This window comes from Sminthopsis crassicaudata, chromosome 4 (genome assembly GCF_048593235.1).
Source record: "Sminthopsis crassicaudata isolate SCR6 chromosome 4, ASM4859323v1, whole genome shotgun sequence".
NCBI classification, from domain to species: Eukaryota; Metazoa; Chordata; class Mammalia; order Dasyuromorphia; family Dasyuridae; genus Sminthopsis; species Sminthopsis crassicaudata.
Window position 1 is genome coordinate 101784828 of NC_133620.1, and position 24840 is coordinate 101809667.

At 43.6% G+C, this 24840-nt stretch overlaps 3 pseudogenes; all 3 read right to left on the reverse strand.

The window, feature by feature from the left end:
• Positions 1-279: 279 nt before the first annotated feature.
• Positions 280-2531, reverse strand: LOC141541042 (biotin--protein ligase pseudogene; annotated as a pseudogene).
• A 2551-nt stretch (positions 2532-5082) lies between these two features.
• On the reverse strand, positions 5083-7334 carry LOC141540617 (biotin--protein ligase pseudogene; annotated as a pseudogene).
• A 7345-nt stretch (positions 7335-14679) lies between these two features.
• LOC141540618 (biotin--protein ligase pseudogene) lies at positions 14680-20242 on the reverse strand (annotated as a pseudogene).
• Between the last annotated feature and the right edge of the window lie 4598 nt (positions 20243-24840).

Below are 24840 nucleotides of genomic sequence, written 5' to 3' on the forward strand. Positions count from 1 at the left end.
CAACATACACCAAGTTCCGTCTAAGAAGGGAAAGGCAGGCGACTCTTCTGAAAAAGAGAGAAATCCCTAGTAAACAAAAAGTAACTAAAAGGCATGAGAAAAATCATTAAGGGAAAAAAACCTCAAGCCTCCCCAATCCCAAACAGAACTTTCTGATGAATGGTAGGAAAGAGCTAAGAAATAAAGCAGGAATGTATTTGCAAGTGGCTATGCACTTTTGCCTGAAATGAAACTCACTTCGATATGGCCCACTCTGCTCTCTTGCTCAGGACAGTTGAATTAATTCTTGGGGATGATGAGGTTTTTCAGCATGTCGAAAGAGTTGCCGTCTGGATGCACAGTCATAACATCCCCTCCTTCTCGATGGACTTGAAGGAAGCCAGAATCGTCAATCCCAACAATCCATACCAGTGGGCCCTCGTCGTTTCCCAGACGGACTTGCTGACCGCTGTGTATCCAGTATTTGTAATAGAGAGGAAGAATGGCATTAGGTCCTTTGTCCTGAAAGGCATCCAGTAGGCTCTCCAGCACAGTTATTGTTCTTGCCACCAGATAATCCACACGTAACAGACTGAGGTTTTGGTTGTGTTTCTTATTATATTCTATGATGAGATCATTGAGGCAAAGAGTAGGGTGACTGTTATTCACATTAACTCCACAGCCAATAAGAATATGACAAGTTGATCCCATAAGCGTTGAGTTGACCAACACTCCCCCAAGCTTCATTTGATCACTGTAGTAGATATCATTGGGCCACTTGACTCTTAAATTGATGTCCTGATAGTCAGGAATGGATCGAACTGCCTCCACCACTGCCAAAGACATCAAGTGTTGAACAAATGGGATTCTCTGACCCAGATGAGAATCTAGGGGGATGTGGAGGTGTAAGGTGGAAAGAGAACATCCCACAGGACTAAGCCAGACATTGCCATCACGACCTTTTCCTTGAGTTTGCTGGGCTGCAATCGCTACTAAACCCAGGTGTGGTGGCACCTCAACCATCAAGCCGTCCAGAAGATCCATTGTGGATGAAGTCACTTCAGCAAACAGAATGATCTTTCCCAGTTGCTTTGTGTGCAAATGTTTTTGATAGAGCTCCAGGTGAAAATGTTCTGGGGCAAAATCCTCTGTGGCAGTGATAACTGGCATATGAGATGGGGTCACTTCCAATTCTGGTGGATGGGATGAAACAAACTGAAGGGTCAGCTTGCTGAATTGCATTACTCCTTCGGGTCCCACATTTCTTGCCAGCCACTGCATAAAAGAAGTTCGGACTTCCTCATCAGCTGTGAGCAAATAGAGAGGAGTCAGGGGAGGAATTTTCTTTAATTCACACCTTAGGCCAAGGACCCTCAGGATCTCCTTCAGGACTTCCAATCGGGTGAAATGGCTTGATTTCAGCAAATTAAAGGCAGCTGGAGCTTCTATCAAAGTGCTGGGAGACATTTCCAAGTGCACCTGACAGAGAATTGCTTCTCCTCCGTTTGTTCCACAAGGCAGGTGAACAATCATCCTGTCTCGATGCACGTTTTCTAAGTAACCCTCTAGCTGTCCAGGATGGGTAGGCAGCTGTCCAGGGCCTTCTTCAAATAGGATCCCACTTGTCACTACATTCAGTTTCATTTCACTGTCATCAGCCTTGGAAAAAACCAATGTCTGGATGCTCTTCTTCAGTTCCTCTTTGCTTTTCAGCTGTAGGCCACCAAACGTGAAGGAGGAAGATAGCCCCAAAACCTTCCCACCTTGGGACAGGTACAAGATGAACTTTTGGGAAACTGCTTCAGAAATAGGCTCTTCTGTGGCAATGATCAACAATAAACAGTGATGCAGCCATGGATGGCTGAGCACATTTTTCTCCTTCAGCTGGGAGATGACATAACAATCAGTGTCAATACAATCCTTCAGAAGGGAATGGAGCTGCTGGAATCTCTGCTGTCCTTTCTGAGAGTCAGAGCCCACAAAGAGTAAAATGTTCGGTGGTTTCTCGGGAATATTGACTCTTCTCCTTCGTCCAGGTTGGCAAGTTGGCTTAACACTGCCTTCTTGGCTGCTGCTGAAACCATGAGGAAGATCTGCAAGGTCTTCTGCAGATGCCAATCTGACAGCTTCAGTGGTGCTGCTTTCTAGTCCCAAACACTCCAGGCAGCTTGAAAGATGGAAGTGATGGTATTCATCCAATCCAGCTCCTTTTCCCCATGCATTGGTGGCTTCTTGCTGACAAGCATTGCCTTTCTTCCGACGATACTCCTCCTTTTGAATCTTTTGGTCATCCCTGTCTCTCAAAGGCTCCAACATTTCTGCTTTGATGTGAAACTCCTCCACTTCTGTGATGTGGGATACTGTCCGTGGCTGTAGTTCTTTTAGCACCGAGGCCTGCAGAGGCACAGAAGCAATGTTTTGGGGTGCCAAACCACTATCCAATTGGAGTCTGTTTTCCATGAATGCAGTGTGATGAAATGATCTCTACTTGCTTCAGCAACTAGCTTCTAAGGCTCACCGGGTCTTCAGGCTAATGGCAAACAAGAGTCTGCCCACTTTCCTGCAAGCAGGAGTGAAAGTCCAGATCTTTGATTTTGTCTTTCAAAGTCCTGAATCTTTTCCTGGGCCCTGTGAGCTTTACTAGAGGCCTTTCTCTGTCCTTGGTTCCCAAGAGCTCGCTTGGAGTGTGTCCGAATCCAAAGATTTGTCCTCCAGCCTCTAGCCAGCTTCAGCCTCTCAATGTCCTCCCAGTGTGTCCAGCCAGCCCCAAAGTACAAGTCGGAATAGATCAGACTCCAAGAGGGTGGGATTGTGGGTTTCCTGGTCCAGTGAATCTCCCCACTGAATCCTGCTCTGAATCTCCTGGAGCTTCCAGTGGGCTTGTCCTTTTATAGGCTCTTTGAAAGGTGTGAACTCTTAAAGGGGGGGGGAGGTGTGAACTTGTAAAGGGGGGAAAGTGTGAACTCTAAACTAGAGAACAGCTAAGTACCATGCTAATAACCCTGTTACCACTTTGTCAGAACCCTAACACTGCCCCAATGATTTTGCTCTGACTCTCTAATTCAGGGGTTCTCAAACCCACTGAGGATGTTTATGAGGTCCTCCAGATTGTGTTCAATGGACTGAGGGGGCGGAGACAGAGTGTGAGTTTTTGTTTGTACTATAGTCCTGCCCTCCAACAGTGTGAGGGACAGTGAACTGGCCCCCTATTTGAAAGTTTGAGGCCCACTGGGTCTAATTCATCTGTACCTTTGTTATTGCCCATGCCAGAAAAGTTCTTACTCCTCCCTTCTGCTCTAGCTCCTTTCCAGTATCATCTTCTTCAAGAGGTCCTTTCTGAAGCCCTCAGTTGTTTGTACTCTCCTCCTTCCCTAGTATGGTGCTTTAATCTTCTATGTGTCTTTTCTTTGCTTCTCTGTGAACATTAGTCCTTAGTTCTCTTATGGAGATGGAATTGGGCCATTCTCTGAGTCCATTTAGAGAAAGGATCTCAGATCAACCATTCTTCCCAAGCTGCATTTTGAATTCTCTGCCTATGACTACCCTGTCTTTCCTTTCCTTTTTCAGTTCCAAGTTTGTGTTCTCTTTCCCCCCTCAGAATTGGGTAAGCTTTTTGAGGAGAGGGACTATCTTTTTGCTTCTGTTTGTATCCCTAGTGCTTTGCATAGTGCCTGCCACATGGTAGGGGCTTAATAAATGCTTGTTGATTTAAAGGCAGAAATTGTATGATTTGGGGGCTTCTATCCCAAGCACTTAACACAGGGGTTAAACACTGTGCCAGTAGATTCTTAATAAATGCTTTCTTGATGGGTGAATGAAATGCACAATCATTTGTGACTCATTACTATGTTTCAGATAATGTTGTGGGCATTGAGAATATGACAACAAACACGAAAATGAAACAGTTACTCCTTTTTTTTAATAATACTTTTTATTGAACACATATATGCGGGGGTGATTTTGCAGCATTGACAATTCAATTGCCGAACCTTTTGTTCCAACTTTCCCCTCCTTCTCCCCACTCCCTCCCCCAGATGTCAGGTTGACCAATACATGTTACATATGTGAAATTCAAGTATAAGTTAAACACGATATATGTCTCCATGTCCAAAGAGTTGTTTTGCTGTCCAAGAAGAATCGGAATTTGAAACAGTGTACAATTAGCCTGTGAAGGATACCCAAAATGCAGGCGGACAGAAATAGAGGGATCGGGAATTCTGTGTAGTGACTCGTAGTCATCTCCCAGAGTTCTTTCGCTGGATGTAGCTGGTTCAGTTCATTACTGCTCTAATGGGACTGATTTGGTTCATCTCATTTTGAAGATGGCCACGTCCATGAGAATTGATCATCATATAGCATTGTTGTTGAACTATATGATATTCATTCAACTTTTGTAGTAAATTTCAATATATGAACTACATTGGCCAAGACATTTACTATAAAGTAGTGATTTTCCACTATATCTTTGACCTCTACTCACATATATTAAATTTCTTTAGCCACTTAAGTATAACAAATGCAAATAAGGAAAGCACCATCTCTGAAAGATTATTTATAATTCTTCTCTTAATAAAGAAATAAAAACAAAGGTTTTTTTCTGTATTTTGTGTGGCTTTTATTTATTTATTTGTTTGTTTGTTTGTTTGTTTTCAAAATATCTCCTTGGTTGAGTCAAAAGGATATTACCATCCCACATAACTGAGCAATGACTCAAGAAGGGGGGCTGATATTTTTTCCCTTTTCAAAGGGAGCTATAATGAGGGGTTGACTATTGTGAAACACCTAAATTTCCCTGTCTTGTTGGCATAAAAGAGCTCCAGGTATCAACATACACCAAGTTCCGTCTAAGAAGGGAAAGGCAGGCGACTCTTCTGAAAAAGAGAGAAATCCCTAGTAAACAAAAAGTAACTAAAAGGCATGAGAAAAATCATTAAGGGAAAAAAACCTCAAGCCTCCCCAATCCCAAACAGAACTTTCTGATGAATGTTAGGAAAGAGCTAAGAAATAAAGCAGGAATGTATTTGCAAGTGGCTATGCACTTTTGCCTGAAATGAAACTCACTTCGATATGGCCCACTCTGCTCTCTTGCTCAGGACAGTTGAATTAATTCTTGGGGATGATGAGGTTTTTCAGCATGTCCAAAGAGTTGCCGTCTGGATGCACAGTCATAACATCCCCTCCTTCTCGATGGACTTGAAGGAAGCCAGAATCGTCAATCCCAACAATCCATACCAGTGGGCCCTCGTCGTTTCCCAGACGGACTTGCTGACCGCTGTGTATCCAGTATTTGTAATAGAGAGGAAGAATGGCATTAGGTCCTTTGTCCTGAAAGGCATCCAGTAGGCTCTCCAGCACAGTTATTGTTCTTGCCACCAGATAATCCACACGTAACAGACTGAGGTTTTGGTTGTGTTTCTTATTATATTCTATGATGAGATCATTGAGGCAAAGAGTAGGGTGACTGTTATTCACATTAACTCCACAGCCAATAAGAATATGACAAGTTGATCCCATAAGCGTTGAGTTGACCAACACTCCCCCAAGCTTCATTTGATCACTGTAGTAGATATCATTGGGCCACTTGACTCTTAAATTGATGTCCTGATAGTCAGGAATGGATCGAACTGCCTCCACCACTGCCAAAGACATCAAGTGTTGAACAAATGGGATTCTCTGACCCAGATGAGAATCTAGGGGGATGTGGAGGTGTAAGGTGGAAAGAGAACATCCCACAGGACTAAGCCAGACATTGCCATCACGACCTTTTCCTTGAGTTTGCTGGGCTGCAATCGCTACTAAACCCAGGTGTGGTGGCACCTCAACCATCAAGCCGTCCAGAAGATCCATTGTGGATGAAGTCACTTCAGCAAACAGAATGATCTTTCCCAGTTGCTTTGTGTGCAAATGTTTTTGATAGAGCTCCAGGTGAAAATGTTCTGGGGCAAAATCCTCTGTGGCAGTGATAACTGGCATATGAGATGGGGTCACTTCCAATTCTGGTGGATGGGATGAAACAAACTGAAGGGTCAGCTTGCTGAATTGCATTACTCCTTCGGGTCCCACATTTCTTGCCAGCCACTGCATAAAAGAAGTTCGGACTTCCTCATCAGCTGTGAGCAAATAGAGAGGAGTCAGGGGAGGAATTTTCTTTAATTCACACCTTAGGCCAAGGACCCTCAGGATCTCCTTCAGGACTTCCAATCGGGTGAAATGGCTTGATTTCAGCAAATTAAAGGCAGCTGGAGCTTCTATCAAAGTGCTGGGAGACATTTCCAAGTGCACCTGACAGAGAATTGCTTCTCCTCCGTTTGTTCCACAAGGCAGGTGAACAATCATCCTGTCTCGATGCACGTTTTCTAAGTAACCCTCTAGCTGTCCAGGATGGGTAGGCAGCTGTCCAGGGCCTTCTTCAAATAGGATCCCACTTGTCACTACATTCAGTTTCATTTCACTGTCATCAGCCTTGGAAAAAACCAATGTCTGGATGCTCTTCTTCAGTTCCTCTTTGCTTTTCAGCTGTAGGCCACCAAACGTGAAGGAGGAAGATAGCCCCAAAACCTTCCCACCTTGGGACAGGTACAAGATGAACTTTTGGGAAACTGCTTCAGAAATAGGCTCTTCTGTGGCAATGATCAACAATAAACAGTGATGCAGCCATGGATGGCTGAGCACATTTTTCTCCTTCAGCTGGGAGATGACATAACAATCAGTGTCAATACAATCCTTCAGAAGGGAATGGAGCTGCTGGAATCTCTGCTGTCCTTTCTGAGAGTCAGAGCCCACATAGAGTAAAATGTTCGGTGGCTTCTCGGGAATATTGACTCTTCTCCTTCGTCCAGGTTGGCAAGTTGGCTTAACACTGCCTTCTTGGCTGCTGCTGAAACCATGAGGAAGATCTGCAAGGTCTTCTGCAGATGCCAATCTGACAGCTTCAGTGGTGCTGCTTTCTAGTCCCAAACACTCCAGGCAGCTTGAAAGATGGAAGTGATGGTATTCATCCAATCCAGCTCCTTTTCCCCATGCATTGGTGGCTTCTTGCTGACAAGCATTGCCTTTCTTCCGACGATACTCCTCCTTTTGAATCTTTTGGTCATCCCTGTCTCTCAAAGGCTCCAACATTTCTGCTTTGATGTGAAACTCCTCCACTTCTGTGATGTGGGATACTGTCCGTGGCTGTAGTTCTTTTAGCACCGAGGCCTGCAGAGGCACAGAAGCAATGTTTTGGGGTGCCAAACCACTATCCAATTGGAGTCTGTTTTCCATGAATGCAGTGTGATGAAATGATCTCTACTTGCTTCAGCAACTAGCTTCTAAGGCTCACCGGGTCTTCAGGCTAATGGCAAACAAGAGTCTGCCCACTTTCCTGCAAGCAGGAGTGAAAGTCCAGATCTTTGATTTTGTCTTTCAAAGTCCTGAATCTTTTCCTGGGCCCTGTGAGCTTTACTAGAGGCCTTTCTCTGTCCTTGGTTCCCAAGAGCTCGCTTGGAGTGTGTCCGAATCCAAAGATTTGTCCTCCAGCCTCTAGCCAGCTTCAGCCTGTCAATGTCCTCCCAGTGTGTCCAGCCAGCCCCAAAGTACAAGTCGGAATAGATCAGACTCCAAGAGGGTGGGATTGTGGGTTTCCTGGTCCAGTGAATCTCCCCACTGAATCCTGCTCTGAATCTCCTGGAGCTTCCAGTGGGCTTGTCCTTTTATAGGCTCTTTGAAAGGTGTGAACTCTTAAAGGGGGGGGGAGGTGTGAACTTGTAAAGGGGGGAAAGTGTGAACTCTAAACTAGAGAACAGCTAAGTACCATGCTAATAACCCTGTTACCACTTTGTCAGAACCCTAACACTGCCCCAATGATTTTGCTCTGACTCTCTAATTCAGGGGTTCTCAAACCCACTGAGGATGTTTATGAGGTCCTCCAGATTGTGTTCAATGGACTGAGGGGGCGGAGACAGAGTGTGAGTTTTTGTTTGTACTATAGTCCTGCCCTCCAACAGTGTGAGGGACAGTGAACTGGCCCCCTATTTGAAAGTTTGAGGCCCACTGGGTCTAATTCATCTGTACCTTTGTTATTGCCCATGCCAGAAAAGTTCTTACTCCTCCCTTCTGCTCTAGCTCCTTTCCAGTATCATCTTCTTCAAGAGGTCCTTTCTGAAGCCCTCAGTTGTTTGTACTCTCCTCCTTCCCTAGTATGGTGCTTTAATCTTCTATGTGTCTTTTCTTTGCTTCTCTGTGAACATTAGTCCTTAGTTCTCTTATGGAGATGGAATTGGGCCATTCTCTGAGTCCATTTAGAGAAAGGATCTCAGATCAACCATTCTTCCCAAGCTGCATTTTGAATTCTCTGCCTATGACTACCCTGTCTTTCCTTTCCTTTTTCAGTTCCAAGTTTGTGTTCTCTTTCCCCCCTCAGAATTGGGTAAGCTTTTTGAGGAGAGGGACTATCATTTTGCTTCTGTTTGTATCCCTAGTGCTTTGCATAGTGCCTGCCACATGGTAGGGGCTTAATAAATGCTTGTTGATTTAAAGGCAGAAATTGTATGATTTGGGGGCTTCTATCCCAAGCACTTAACACAGGGGTTAAACACTGTGCCAGTAGATTCTTAATAAATGCTTTCTTGATGGGTGAATGAAATGCACAATCATTTGTGACTCATTACTATGTTTCAGATAATGTTGTGGGCATTGAGAATATGACAACAAACACGAAAATGAAACAGTTACTCCTTTTTTTTAATAATACTTTTTATTGAACACATATATGCAGGGGTGATTTTGCAGCATTGACAATTGCCGAACCTTTTGTTCCAACTTTCCCCTCCTTCTCCCCACTCCCTCCCCCAGATGTCAGGTTGACCAATACATGTTACATATGTGAAATTCAAGTATAAGTTAAACACGATATATGTCTCCATGTCCAAAGAGTTGTTTTGCTGTCCAAGAAGAATCGGAATTTGAAACAGTGTACAATTAGCCTGTGAAGGATACCCAAAATGCAGGCGGACAGAAATAGAGGGATCGGGAATTCTGTGTAGTGACTCGTAGTCATCTCCCAGAGTTCTTTCGCTGGATGTAGCTGGTTCAGTTCATTACTGCTCTAATGGGACTGATTTGGTTCATCTCATTTTGAAGATGGCCACGTCCATGAGAATTGATCATCATATAGCATTGTTGTTGAACTATATGATATTCATTCAACTTTTGTAGTAAATTTCAATATATGAACTACATTGGCCAAGACATTTACTATAAAGTAGTGATTTTCCACTATATCTTTGACCTCTACTCACATATATTAAATTTCTTTAGCCACTTAAGTATAACAAATGCAAATAAGGAAAGCACCATCTCTGAAAGATTATTTATAATTCTTCTCTTAATAAAGAAATAAAAACAAAGGTTTTTTTCTGTATTTTGTGTGGCTTTTATTTATTTATTTGTTTGTTTGTTTGTTTGTTTTCAAAATATCTCCTTGGTTGAGTCAAAAGGATATTACCATCCCACATAACTGAGCAATGACTCAAGAAGGGGGGCTGATATTTTTTCCCTTTTCAAAGGGAGCTATAATGAGGGGTTGACTATTGTGAAACACCTAAATTTCCCTGTCTTGTTGGCATAAAAGAGCTCCAGGTATCAACATACACCAAGTTCCGTCTAAGAAGGGAAAGGCAGGCGACTCTTCTGAAAAAGAGAGAAATCCCTAGTAAACAAAAAGTAACTAAAAGGCATGAGAAAAATCATTAAGGGAAAAAAACCTCAAGCCTCCCCAATCCCAAACAGAACTTTCTGATGAATGTTAGGAAAGAGCTAAGAAATAAAGCAGGAATGTATTTGCAAGTGGCTATGCACTTTTGCCTGAAATGAAACTCACTTCGATATGGCCCACTCTGCTCTCTTGCTCAGGACAGTTGAATTAATTCTTGGGGATGAAGAGGTTTTTCAGCATGTCCAAAGAGTTGCCGTCTGGATGCACAGTCATAACATCCCCTCCTTCTCGATGGACTTGAAGGAAGCCAGAATCGTCAATCCCAACAATCCATACCAGTGGGCCCTCATCGTTTCCCAGACGGACTTGCTGACCGCTGTGTATCCAGTATTTGTAATAGAGAGGAAGAATGGCATTAGGTCCTTTGTCCTGAAAGGCATCCAGTAGGCTCTCCAGCACAGTTATTGTTCTTGCCACCAGATAATCCACACGTAACAGACTGAGGTTTTGGTTGTGTTTCTTATTATATTCTATGATGAGATCATTGAGGCAAAGAGTAGGGTGACTGTTATTCACATTAACTCCACAGCCAATAAGAATATGACAAGTTGATCCCATAAGCGTTGAGTTGACCAACACTCCCCCAAGCTTCATTTGATCACTGTAGTAGATATCATTGGGCCACTTGACTCTTAAATTGATGTCCTGATAGTCAGGAATGGATCGAACTGCCTCCACCACTGCCAAAGACATCAAGTGTTGAACAAATGGGATTCTCTGACCCAGATGAGAATCTAGGGGGATGTGGAAGTGTAAGGTGGAAAGAGAACATCCCACAGGACTAAGCCAGACATTGCCATCACGACCTTTTCCTTGAGTTTGCTGGGCTGCAATCGCTACTAAACCCAGGTGTGGTGGCACCTCAACCATCAAGCCGTCCAGAAGATCCATTGTGGATGAAGTCACTTCAGCAAACAGAATGATCTTTCCCAGTTGCTTTGTGTGCAAATGTTTTTGATAGAGCTCCAGGTGAAAATGTTCTGGGGCAAAATCCTCTGTGGCAGTGATAACTGGCATATGAGATGGGGTCACTTCCAATTCTGGTGGATGGGATGAAACAAACTGAAGGGTCAGCTTGCTGAATTGCATTACTCCTTCGGGTCCCACATTTCTTGCCAGCCACTGCATAAAAGAAGTTCGGACTTCCTCATCAGCTGTGAGCAAATAGAGAGGAGTCAGGGGAGGAATTTTCTTTAATTCACACCTTAGGCCAAGGACCCTCAGGATCTCCTTCAGGACTTCCAATCGGGTGAAATGGCTTGATTTCAGCAAATTAAAGGCAGCTGGAGCTTCTATCAAAGTGCTGGGAGACATTTCCAAGTGCACCTGACAGAGAATTGCTTCTCCTCCGTTTGTTCCACAAGGCAGGTGAACAATCATCCTGTCTCGATGCACGTTTTCTAAGTAACCCTCTAGCTGTCCAGGATGGGTAGGCAGCTGTCCAGGGCCTTCTTCAAATAGGATCCCACTTGTCACTACATTCAGTTTCATTTCACTGTCATCAGCCTTGGAAAAAACCAATGTCTGGATGCTCTTCTTCAGTTCCTCTTTGCTTTTCAGCTGTAGGCCACCAAACGTGAAGGAGGAAGATAGCCCCAAAACCTTCCCACCTTGGGACAGGTACAAGATGAACTTTTGGGAAACTGCTTCAGAAATAGGCTCTTCTGTGGCAATGATCAACAATAAACAGTGATGCAGCCATGGATGGCTGAGCACATTTTTCTCCTTCAGCTGGGAGATGACATAACAATCAGTGTCAATACAATCCTTCAGAAGGGAATGGAGCTGCTGGAATCTCTGCTGTCCTTTCTGAGAGTCAGAGCCCACAAAGAGTAAAATGTTCGGTGGTTTCTCGGGAATATTGACTCTTCTCCTTCGTCCAGGTTGGCAAGTTGGCTTAACACTGCCTTCTTGGCTGCTGCTGAAACCATGAGGAAGATCTGCAAGGTCTTCTGCAGATGCCAATCTGACAGCTTCAGTGGTGCTGCTTTCTAGTCCCAAACACTCCAGGCAGCTTGAAAGATGGAAGTGATGGTATTCATCCAATCCAGCTCCTTTTCCCCATGCATTGGTGGCTTCTTGCTGACAAGCATTGCCTTTCTTCCGACGATACTCCTCCTTTTGAATCTTTTGGTCATCCCTGTCTCTCAAAGGCTCCAACATTTCTGCTTTGATGTGAAACTCCTCCACTTCTGTGATGTGGGATACTGTCCATGGCTGTAGTTCTTTTAGCACCGAGGCCTGCAGAGGCACAGAAGCAATGTTTTGGGGTGCCAAACCACTATCCAATTGGAGTCTGTTTTCCATGAATGCAGTGTGATGAAATGATCTCTACTTGCTTCAGCAACTAGCTTCTAAGGCTCACCGGGTCTTCAGGCTAATGGCAAACAAGAGTCTGCCCACTTTCCTGCAAGCAGGAGTGAAAGTCCAGATCTTTGATTTTGTCTTTCAAAGTCCTGAATCTTTTCCTGGGCCCTGTGAGCTTTACTAGAGGCCTTTCTCTGTCCTTGGTTCCCAAGAGCTCGCTTGGAGTGTGTCCGAATCCAAAGATTTGTCCTCCAGCCTCTAGCCAGCTTCAGCCTCTCAATGTCCTCCCAGTGTGTCCAGCCAGCCCCAAAGTACAAGTCGGAATAGATCAGACTCCAAGAGGGTGGGATTGTGGGTTTCCTGGTCCAGTGAATCTCCCCACTGAATCCTGCTCTGAATCTCCTGGAGCTTCCAGTGGGCTTGTCCTTTTATAGGCTCTTTGAAAGGTGTGAACTCTTAAAGGGGGGGGGGAGGTGTGAACTTGTAAAGGGGGGAAAGTGTGAACTCTAAACTAGAGAACAGCTAAGTACCATGCTAATAACCCTGTTACCACTTTGTCAGAACCCTAACACTGCCCCAATGATTTTGCTCTGACTCTCTAATTCAGGGGTTCTCAAACCCACTGAGGATGTTTATGAGGTCCTCCAGATTGTGTTCAATGGACTGAGGGGGCGGAGACAGAGTGTGAGTTTTTGTTTGTACTATAGTCCTGCCCTCCAACAGTGTGAGGGACAGTGAACTGGCCCCCTATTTGAAAGTTTGAGGCCCACTGGGTCTAATTCATCTGTACCTTTGTTATTGCCCATGCCAGAAAAGTTCTTACTCCTCCCTTCTGCTCTAGCTCCTTTCCAGTATCATCTTCTTCAAGAGGTCCTTTCTGAAGCCCTCAGTTGTTTGTACTCTCCTCCTTCCCTAGTATGGTGCTTTAATCTTCTATGTGTCTTTTCTTTGCTTCTCTGTGAACATTAGTCCTTAGTTCTCTTATGGAGATGGAATTGGGCCATTCTCTGAGTCCATTTAGAGAAAGGATCTCAGATCAACCATTCTTCCCAAGCTGCATTTTGAATTCTCTGCCTATGACTACCCTGTCTTTCCTTTCCTTTTTCAGTTCCAAGTTTGTGTTCTCTTTCCCCCCTCAGAATTGGGTAAGCTTTTTGAGGAGAGGGACTATCTTTTTGCTTCTGTTTGTATCCCTAGTGCTTTGCATAGTGCCTGCCACATGGTAGGGGCTTAATAAATGCTTGTTGATTTAAAGGCAGAAATTGTATGATTTGGGGGCTTCTATCCCAAGCACTTAACACAGGGGTTAAACACTGTGCCAGTAGATTCTTAATAAATGCTTTCTTGATGGGTGAATGAAATGCACAATCATTTGTGACTCATTACTATGTTTCAGATAATGTTGTGGGCATTGAGAATATGACAACAAACACGAAAATGAAACAGTTACTCCTTTTTTTTAATAATACTTTTTATTGAACACATATATGCAGGGGTGATTTTGCAGCATTGACAATTGCCGAACCTTTTGTTCCAACTTTCCCCTCCTTCTCCCCACTCCCTCCCCCAGATGTCAGGTTGACCAATACATGTTACATATGTGAAATTCAAGTATAAGTTAAACACGATATATGTCTCCATGTCCAAAGAGTTGTTTTGCTGTCCAAGAAGAATCGGAATTTGAAACAGTGTACAATTAGCCTGTGAAGGATACCCAAAATGCAGGCGGACAGAAATAGAGGGATCGGGAATTCTGTGTAGTGACTCGTAATCATCTCCCAGAGTTCTTTCGCTGGATGTAGCTGGTTCAGTTCATTACTGCTCTAATGGGACTGATTTGGTTCATCTCATTTTGAAGATGGCCACGTCCATGAGAATTGATCATCATATAGCATTGTTGTTGAACTATATGATATTCATTCAACTTTTGTAGTAAATTTCAATATATGAACTACATTGGCCAAGACATTTACTATAAAGTAGTGATTTTCCACTATATCTTTGACCTCTACTCACATATATTAAATTTCTTTAGCCACTTAAGTATAACAAATGCAAATAAGGAAAGCACCATCTCTGAAAGATTATTTATAATTCTTCTCTTAATAAAGAAATAAAAACAAAGGTTTTTTTCTGTATTTTGTGTGGCTTTTATTTATTTATTTGTTTGTTTGTTTGTTTGTTTTCAAAATATCTCCTTGGTTGAGTCAAAAGGATATTACCATCCCACATAACTGAGCAATGACTCAAGAAGGGGGGCTGATATTTTTTCCCTTTTCAAAGGGAGCTATAATGAGGGGTTGACTATTGTGAAACACCTAAATTTCCCTGTCTTGTTGGCATAAAAGAGCTCCAGGTATCAACATACACCAAGTTCCGTCTAAGAAGGGAAAGGCAGGCGACTCTTCTGAAAAAGAGAGAAATCCCTAGTAAACAAAAAGTAACTAAAAGGCATGAGAAAAATCATTAAGGGAAAAAAACCTCAAGCCTCCCCAATCCCAAACAGAACTTTCTGATGAATGTTAGGAAAGAGCTAAGAAATAAAGCAGGAATGTATTTGCAAGTGGCTATGCACTTTTGCCTGAAATGAAACTCACTTCGATATGGCCCACTCTGCTCTCTTGCTCAGGACAGTTGAATTAATTCTTGGGGATGATGAGGTTTTTCAGCATGTCCAAAGAGTTGCCGTCTGGATGCACAGTCATAACATCCCCTCCTTCTCGATGGACTTGAAGGAAGCCAGAATCGTCAATCCCAACAATCCATACCAGTGGGCCCTCGTCGTTTCCCAGACGGACTTGCTGACCGCTGTGTATCCAGTATTTGTAATAGAGAGGAAGAATGGCATTAGGTCCTTTGTCCTGAAAGGCATCCAGTAGGCTCTCCAGCACAGTTATTGTTCTTGCCACCAGATAATCCACACGTAACAGACTGAGGTTTTGGTTGTGTTTCTTATTATATTCTATGATGAGATCATTGAGGCAAAGAGTAGGGTGACTGTTATTCACATTAACTCCACAGCCAATAAGAATATGACAAGTTGATCCCATAAGCGTTGAGTTGACCAACACTCCCCCAAGCTTCATTTGATCACTGTAGTAGATATCATTGGGCCACTTGACTCTTAAATTGATGTCCTGATAGTCAGGAATGGATCGAACTGCCTCCACCACTGCCAAAGACATCAAGTGTTGAACAAATGGGATTCTCTGACCCAGATGAGAATCTAGGGGGATGTGGAGGTGTAAGGTGGAAAGAGAACATCCCACAGGACTAAGCCAGACATTGCCATCACGACCTTTTCCTTGAGTTTGCTGGGCTGCAATCGCTACTAAACCCAGGTGTGGTGGCACCTCAACCATCAAGCCGTCCAGAAGATCCATTGTGGATGAAGTCACTTCAGCAAACAGAATGATCTTTCCCAGTTGCTTTGTGTGCAAATGTTTTTGATAGAGCTCCAGGTGAAAATGTTCTGGGGCAAAATCCTCTGTGGCAGTGATAACTGGCATATGAGATGGGGTCACTTCCAATTCTGGTGGATGGGATGAAACAAACTGAAGGGTCAGCTTGCTGAATTGCATTACTCCTTCGGGTCCCACATTTCTTGCCAGCCACTGCATAAAAGAAGTTCGGACTTCCTCATCAGCTGTGAGCAAATAGAGAGGAGTCAGGGGAGGAATTTTCTTTAATTCACACCTTAGGCCAAGGACCCTCAGGATCTCCTTCAGGACTTCCAATCGGGTGAAATGGCTTGATTTCAGCAAATTAAAGGCAGCTGGAGCTTCTATCAAAGTGCTGGGAGACATTTCCAAGTGCACCTGACAGAGAATTGCTTCTCCTCCGTTTGTTCCACAAGGCAGGTGAACAATCATCCTGTCTCGATGCACGTTTTCTAAGTAACCCTCTAGCTGTCCAGGATGGGTAGGCAGCTGTCCAGGGCCTTCTTCAAATAGGATCCCACTTGTCACTACATTCAGTTTCATTTCACTGTCATCAGCCTTGGAAAAAACCAATGTCTGGATGCTCTTCTTCAGTTCCTCTTTGCTTTTCAGCTGTAGGCCACCAAACGTGAAGGAGGAAGATAGCCCCAAAACCTTCCCACCTTGGGACAGGTACAAGATGAACTTTTGGGAAACTGCTTCAGAAATAGGCTCTTCTGTGGCAATGATCAACAATAAACAGTGATGCAGCCATGGATGGCTGAGCACATTTTTCTCCTTCAGCTGGGAGATGACATAACAATCAGTGTCAATACAATCCTTCAGAAGGGAATGGAGCTGCTGGAATCTCTGCTGTCCTTTCTGAGAGTCAGAGCCCACAAAGAGTAAAATGTTCGGTGGCTTCTCGGGAATATTGACTCTTCTCCTTCGTCCAGGTTGGCAAGTTGGCTTAACACTGCCTTCTTGGCTGCTGCTGAAACCATGAGGAAGATCTGCAAGGTCTTCTGCAGATGCCAATCTGACAGCTTCAGTGGTGCTGCTTTCTAGTCCCAAACACTCCAGGCAGCTTGAAAGATGGAAGTGATGGTATTCATCCAATCCAGCTCCTTTTCCCCATGCATTGGTGGCTTCTTGCTGACAAGCATTGCCTTTCTTCCGACGATACTCCTCCTTTTGAATCTTTTGGTCATCCCTGTCTCTCAAAGGCTCCAACATTTCTGCTTTGATGTGAAACTCCTCCACTTCTGTGATGTGGGATACTGTCCGTGGCTGTAGTTCTTTTAGCACCGAGGCCTGCAGAGGCACAGAAGCAATGTTTTGGGGTGCCAAACCACTATCCAATTGGAGTCTGTTTTCCATGAATGCAGTGTGATGAAATGATCTCTACTTGCTTCAGCAACTAGCTTCTAAGGCTCACCGGGTCTTCAGGCTAATGGCAAACAAGAGTCTGCCCACTTTCCTGCAAGCAGGAGTGAAAGTCCAGATCTTTGATTTTGTCTTTCAAAGTCCTGAATCTTTTCCTGGGCCCTGTGAGCTTTACTAGAGGCCTTTCTCTGTCCTTGGTTCCCAAGAGCTCGCTTGGAGTGTGTCCGAATCCAAAGATTTGTCCTCCAGCCTCTAGCCAGCTTCAGCCTCTCAATGTCCTCCCAGTGTGTCCAGCCAGCCCCAAAGTACAAGTCGGAATAGATCAGACTCCAAGAGGGTGGGATTGTGGGTTTCCTGGTCCAGTGAATCTCCCCACTGAATCCTGCTCTGAATCTCCTGGAGCTTCCAGTGGGCTTGTCCTTTTATAGGCTCTTTGAAAGGTGTGAACTCTTAAAGGGGGGGGGGAGGTGTGAACTTGTAAAGGGGGGAAAGTGTGAACTCTAAACTAGAGAACAGCTAAGTACCATGCTAATAACCCTGTTACCACTTTGTCAGAACCCTAACACTGCCCCAATGATTTTGCTCTGACTCTCTAATTCAGGGGTTCTCAAACCCACTGAGGATGTTTATGAGGTCCTCCAGATTGTGTTCAATGGACTGAGGGGGCGGAGACAGAGTGTGAGTTTTTGTTTGTACTATAGTCCTGCCCTCCAACAGTGTGAGGGACAGTGAACTGGCCCCGTATTTGAAAGTTTGAGGCCCACTGGGTCTAATTCATCTGTACCTTTGTTATTGCCCATGCCAGAAAAGTTCTTACTCCTCCCTTCTGCTCTAGCTCCTTTCCAGTATCATCTTCTTCAAGAGGTCCTTTCTGAAGCCCTCAGTTGTTTGTACTCTCCTCCTTCCCTAGTATGGTGCTTTAATCTTCTATGTGTCTTTTCTTTGCTTCTCTGTGAACATTAGTCCTTAGTTCTCTTATGGAGATGGAATTGGGCCATTCTCTGAGTCCATTTAGAGAAAGGATCTCAGATCAACCATTCTTCCCAAGCTGCATTTTGAATTCTCTGCCTATGACTACCCTGTCTTTCCTTTCCTTTTTCAGTTCCAAGTTTGTGTTCTCTTTCCCCCCTCAGAATTGGGTAAGCTTTTTGAGGAGAGGGACTATCTTTTTGCTTCTGTTTGTATCCCTAGTGCTTTGCATAGTGCCTGCCACATGGTAGGGGCTTAATAAATGCTTGTTGATTTAAAGGCAGAAATTGTATGATTTGGGGGCTTCTATCCCAAGCACTTAACACAGGGGTTAAACACTGTGCCAGTAGATTCTTAATAAATGCTTTCTTGATGGGTGAATGAAATGCACAATCATTTGTGACTCATTACTATGTTTCAGATAATGTTGTGGGCATTGAGAATATGACAACAAACACGAAAATGAAACAGTTACTCCTTTTTTTTAATAATACTTTTTATTGAACACATATATGCAGGGGTGATTTTGCAGCATTGACAATTGCCGAACCTTTTGTTCCAACTTTCCCCTCCTTCTCCCCACTCCCTCCCCCAGATGTCAGGTTGACCAATACATGTTACATATGTGAAATTCAAGTATAAGTTAAACACGATATATGTCTCCATGTCCAAAGAGTTGTTTTGCTGTCCAAGAAGAATCGGAATTTGAAACAGTGTACAATTAGCCTGTGAAGGATACCCAAAATGCAGGCGGACAGAAATAGAGGGATCGGGAATTCTGTGTAGTGACTCGTAGTCATCTCCCAGAGTTCTTTCGCTGGATGTAGCTGGTTCAGTTCATTACTGCTCTAATGGGACTGATTTGGTTCATCTCATTTTGAAGATGGCCACGTCCATGAGAATTGATCATCATATAGCATTGTTGTTGAACTATATGATATTCATTCAACTTTTGTAGTAAATTTCAATATATGAACTACATTGGCCAAGACATTTACTATAAAGTAGTGATTTTCCCACTATATCTTTGACCTCTACTCACATATATTAAATTTCTTTAGCCACTTAAGTATAACAAATGCAAATAAGGAAAGCACCATCTCTGAAAGATTATTTATAATTCTTCTCTTAATAAAGAAATAAAAACAAAGGTTTTTTTCTGTATTTTGTGTGGCTTTTTTTTTTTATTTATTTGTTTGTTTGTTTGTTTGTTTTGTTTGTTTTCAAAATATCTCCTTGGTTGAGTCAAAAGGATATTACCATCCCACATAACTGAGCAATGACTCAAGAAGGGGGGCTGATATTTTTTCCCTTTTCAAAGGGAGCTATAATGAGGGGTTGACTATTGTGAAACACCTAAATTTCCCTGTCTTGTTGGCATAAAAGAGCTCCAGGTATCAACATACACCAAGTTCCGTCTAAGAAGGGGAAAGGCAGGCGACTCTTCTGAAAAAGAGAGAAATCCCTAGTAAACAAAAAGTAACTAAAAGGCATGAGAAAAATCATTAAGGGAAAAAAAAACCTCAAGCCTCCCCAATCCCCAAACAGAACTTTCTGATGAATGGTAGGAAAGAGCTAAGAAATAAAGCAGGAATGTATTTGCAAGTGGCTATGCACTTTTGCCTGAAATGAAAACTCACTTCGATATGGCCCACTCTGCTCTCTTGCTCAGGACAGTTGAATTAATTCTTGGGGATGATGAGGTTTTTCAGCATGTCCAAAGAGTTGCCGTCTGGATGCACAGTCATAACATCCCCTCCTTCTCGATGGACTTGAAGGAAGCCAGAATCGTCAATCCCAACAATCCATACCAGTGGGCCCTCGTCGTTTCCCAGACGGACTTGCTGACCGCTGTGTATCCAGTATTTGTAATAGAGAGGAAGAATGGCATTAGGTCCTTTGTCCTGAAAGGCATCCAGTAGGCTCTCCAGCACAGTTATTGTTCTTGCCACCAGATAATCCACACGTAACAGACTGAGGTTTTGGTTGTGTTTCTTATTATATTCTATGATGAGATCATTGAGGCAAAGAGTAGGGTGACTGTTATTCACATTAACTCCACAGCCAATAAGAATATGACAAGTTGATCCCATAAGCGTTGAGTTGACCAACACTCCCCCCAAGCTTCATTTGATCACTGTAGTAGATATCATTGGGCCACTTGACTCTTAAATTGATGTCCTGATAGTCAGGAATGGATCGAACTGCCTCCACCACTGCCAAAGACATCAAGTGTTGAACAAATGGGATTCTCTGACCCAGATGAGAATCTAGGGGGATGTGGAGGTGTAAGGGTGGAAAGAGAACATCCCACAGGACTAAGCCAGACATTGCCATCACGACCTTTTCCTTGAGTTTGCTGGGCTGCAATCGCTACTAAACCCAGGTGTGGTGGCACCTCAACCATCAAGCCGTCCAGAAGATCCATTGTGGATGAAGTCACTTCAGCAAACAGAATGATCTTTCCCAGTTGCTTTGTGTGCAAATGTTTTTGATAGAGCTCCAGGTGAAAATGTTTCTGGGGCAAAATCCTCTGTGGCAGTGATAACTGGCATATGAGATGGGGTCACTTCCAATTCTGGTGGATGGGATGAAACAAACTGAAGGGTCAGCTTGCTGAATTGCATTACTCCTTCGGGTCCCACATTTCTTGCCAGCCACTGCATAAAAGAAGTTCGGACTTCCTCATCAGCTGTGAGCAAATAGAGAGGAGTCAGGGGAGGAATTTTCTTTAATTCACACCTTAGGCCAAGGACCCTCAGGATCTCCTTCAGGACTTCCAATCGGGGTGAAATGGCTTGATTTCAGCAAATTAAAGGCAGCTGGAGCTTCTATCAAAGTGCTGGGAGACATTTCCAAGTGCACCTGACAGAGAATTGCTTCTCCTCCGTTTGTTCCACAAGGCAGGTGAACAATCATCCTGTCTCGATGCACGTTTTCTAAGTAACCCTCTAGCTGTCCAGGATGGGTAGGCAGCTGTCCAGGGCCTTCTTCAAATAGGATCCCACTTGTCACTACATTCAGTTTCATTTCACTGTCATCAGCCTTGGAAAAAACCAATGTCTGGATGCTCTTCTTCAGTTCCTCTTTGCTTTTCAGCTGTAGGCCACCAAACGTGAAGGAGGAAGATAGCCCCCAAAACCTTCCCACCTTGGGACAGGTACAAGATGAACTTTTGGGAAACTGCTTCAGAAATAGGCTCTTCTGTGGCAATGATCAACAATAAACAGTGATGCAGCCATGGATGGCTGAGCACATTTTTCTCCTTCAGCTGGGAGATGACATAACAATCAGTGTCAATACAATCCTTCAGAAGGGAATGGAGCTGCTGGAATCTCTGCTGTCCTTTCTGAGAGTCAGAGCCCACAAAGAGTAAAATGTTCGGTGGCTTCTCGGGAATATTGACTCTTCTCCTTCGTCCAGGTTGGCAAGTTGGCTTAACACTGCCTTCTTGGCTGCTGCTGAAACCATGAGGAAGATCTGCAAGGTCTTCTGCAGATGCCAATCTGACAGCTTCAGTGGTGCTGCTTTCTAGTCCCAAACACTCCAGGCAGCTTGAAAGATGGAAGTGATGGTATTCATCCAATCCAGCTCCTTTTCCCCATGCATTGGTGGCTTCTTGCTGACAAGCATTGCCTTTCTTCCGACGATACTCCTCCTTTTGAATCTTTTGGTCATCCCTGTCTCTCAAAGGCTCCAACATTTCTGCTTTGATGTGAAACTCCTCCACTTCTGTGATGTGGGATACTGTCCGTGGCTGTAGTTCTTTTAGCACCGAGGCCTGCAGAGGCACAGAAGCAATGTTTTGGGGGTGCCAAACCACTATCCAATTGGAGTCTGTTTTCCATGAATGCAGTGTGATGAAATGATCTCTACTTGCTTCAGCAACTAGCTTCTAAGGCTCACCGGGTCTTCAGGCTAATGGCAAACAAGAGTCTGCCCACTTTCCTGCAAGCAGGAGTGAAAGTCCAGATCTTTGATTTTGTCTTTCAAAGTCCTGAATCTTTTCCTGGGCCCTGTGAGCTTTTACTAGAGGCCTTTCTCTGTCCTTGGTTCCCAAGAGCTCGCTTGGAGTGTGTCCGAATCCAAAGATTTGTCCTCCAGCCTCTAGCCAGCTTCAGCCTCTCAATGTCCTCCCAGTGTGTCCAGCCAGCCCCAAAGTACAAGTCGGAATAGATCAGACTCCAAGAGGGTGGGATTGTGGGTTTCCTGGTCCAGTGAATCTCCCCACTGAATCCTGCTCTGAATCTCCTGGAGCTTCCAGTGGGCTTGTCCTTTTATAGGCTCTTTGAAAGGTGTGAACTCTTAAAGGGGGGGGGGAGGTGTGAACTTGTAAAGGGGGGAAAGTGTGAACTCTAAACTAGAGAACAGCTAAGTACCATGCTAATAACCCTGTTACCACTTTGTCAGAACCCTAACACTGCCCCAATGATTTTGCTCTGACTCTCTAATTCAGGGGTTCTCAAACCCACTGAGGATGTTTATGAGGTCCTCCAGATTGTGTTCAATGGACTGAGGGGGCGGAGACAGAGTGTGAGTTTTTTGTTTGTACTATAGTCCTGCCCTCCAACAGTGTGAGGGACAGTGAACTGGCCCCCTATTTGAAAGTTTGAGGCCCACTGGGGTCTAATTCATCTGTACCTTTGTTATTGCCCATGCCAGAAAAGTTCTTACTCCTCCCTTCTGCTCTAGCTCCTTTCCAGTATCATCTTCTTCAAGAGGTCCTTTCTGAAGCCCTCAGTTGTTTGTACTCTCCTCCTTCCCTAGTATGGTGCTTTAATCTTCTATGTGTCTTTTCTTTGCTTCTCTGTGAACATTAGTCCTTAGTTCTCTTATGGAGATGGAATTGGGCCATTCTCTGAGTCCATTTAGAGAAAGGATCTCAGATCAACCATTCTTCCCAAGCTGCATTTTGAATTCTCTGCCTATGACTACCCTGTCTTTCCTTTCCTTTTTCAGTTCCAAGTTTGTGTTCTCTTTCCCCCCTCAGAATTGGGGTAAGCTTTTTTGAGGAGAGGGACTATCTTTTTGCTTCTGTTTGTATCCCTAGTGCTTTGCATAGTGCCTGCCACATGGTAGGGGCTTAATAAATGCTTGTTGATTTTAAAGGCAGAAATTGTATGATTTGGGGGCTTCTATCCCAAGCACTTAACACAGGGGTTGAAACACTGTGCCAGTAGATTCTTAATAAATGCTTTCTTGATGGGTGAATGAAATGCACAATCATTTGTGACTCATTACTATGTTTCAGATAATGTTGTGGGCATTGAGAATATGACAACAAACACGAAAATGAAACAGTTACTCCTTTTTTTTAATAATACTTTTTATTGAACACATATATGCAGGGGTGATTTTGCAGCATTGACAATTGCCGAACCTTTTGTTCCAACTTTCCCCTCCTTCTCCCCACTCCCTCCCCCAGATGTCAGGTTGACCAATACATGTTACATATGTGAAATTCAAGTATAAGTTAAACACGATATATGTCTCCATGTCCAAAGAGTTGTTTTGCTGTCCAAGAAGAATCGGAATTTGAAACAGTGTACAATTAGCCTGTGAAGGATACCCAAAATGCAGGCGGACAGAAATAGAGGGATCGGGAATTCTGTGTAGTGACTCGTAGTCATCTCCCCAGAGTTCTTTCGCTGGATGTAGCTGGTTCAGTTCATTACTGCTCTAATGGGACTGATTTGGTTCATCTCATTTTGAAGATGGCCACGTCCATGAGAATTGATCATCATATAGCATTGTTGTTGAACTATATGATATTCATTCAACTTTTGTAGTAAATTTCAATATATGAACTACATTGGCCAAGACATTTACTATAAAGTAGTGATTTTCCACTATATCTTTGACCTCTACTCACATATATTAAATTTCTTTAGCCACTTAAGTATAACAAATGCAAATAAGGAAAGCACCATCTCTGAAAGATTATTTATAATTCTTCTCTTAATAAAGAAATAAAAACAAAGGTTTTTTTCTGTATTTTGTGTGGCTTTTATTTATTTATTTGTTTGTTTGTTTGTTTGTTTGTTTGTTTTCAAAATATCTCCTTGGTTGAGTCAAAAGGATATTACCATCCCACATAACTGAGCAATGACTCAAGAAGGGGGGCTGATATTTTTTCCCTTTTCAAAGGGAGCTATAATGAGGGGTTGACTATTGTGAAACACCTAAATTTCCCTGTCTTGTTGGCATAAAAGAGCTCCAGGTATCAACATACACCAAGTTCCGTCTAAGAAGGGAAAGGCAGGCGACTCTTCTGAAAAAAGAGAGAAATCCCTAGTAAACAAAAAGTAACTAAAAGGCATGAGAAAAATCATTAAGGGAAAAAAACCTCAAGCCTCCCCAATCCCAAACAGAACTTTCTGATGAATGGTAGGAAAAGAGCTAAGAAATAAAGCAGGAATGTATTTGCAAGTGGCTATGCACTTTTGCCTGAAATGAAACTCACTTCGATATGGCCCACTCTGCTCTCTTGCTCAGGACAGTTGAATTAATTCTTGGGGATGATGAGGTTTTTTCAGCATGTCCAAAGAGTTGCCGTCTGGATGCACAGTCATAACATCCCCTCCTTCTCGATGGACTTGAAGGAAGCCAGAATCGTCAATCCCAACAATCCATACCAGTGGGCCCTCGTCGTTTCCCAGACGGACTTGCTGACCGCTGTGTATCCAGTATTTGTAATAGAGAGGAAGAATGGCATTAGGTCCTTTGTCCCTGAAAGGCATCCAGTAGGCTCTCCAGCACAGTTATTGTTCTTGCCACCAGATAATCCACACGTAACAGACTGAGGTTTTGGTTGTGTTTCTTATTATATTCTATGATGAGATCATTGAGGCAAAGAGTAGGGTGACTGTTATTCACATTAACTCCACAGCCAATAAGAATATGACAAGTTGATCCCATAAGCGTTGAGTTGACCAACACTCCCCCAAGCTTCATTTGATCACTGTAGTAGATATCATTGGGCCACTTGACTCTTAAATTGATGTCCTGATAGTCAGGAATGGATCG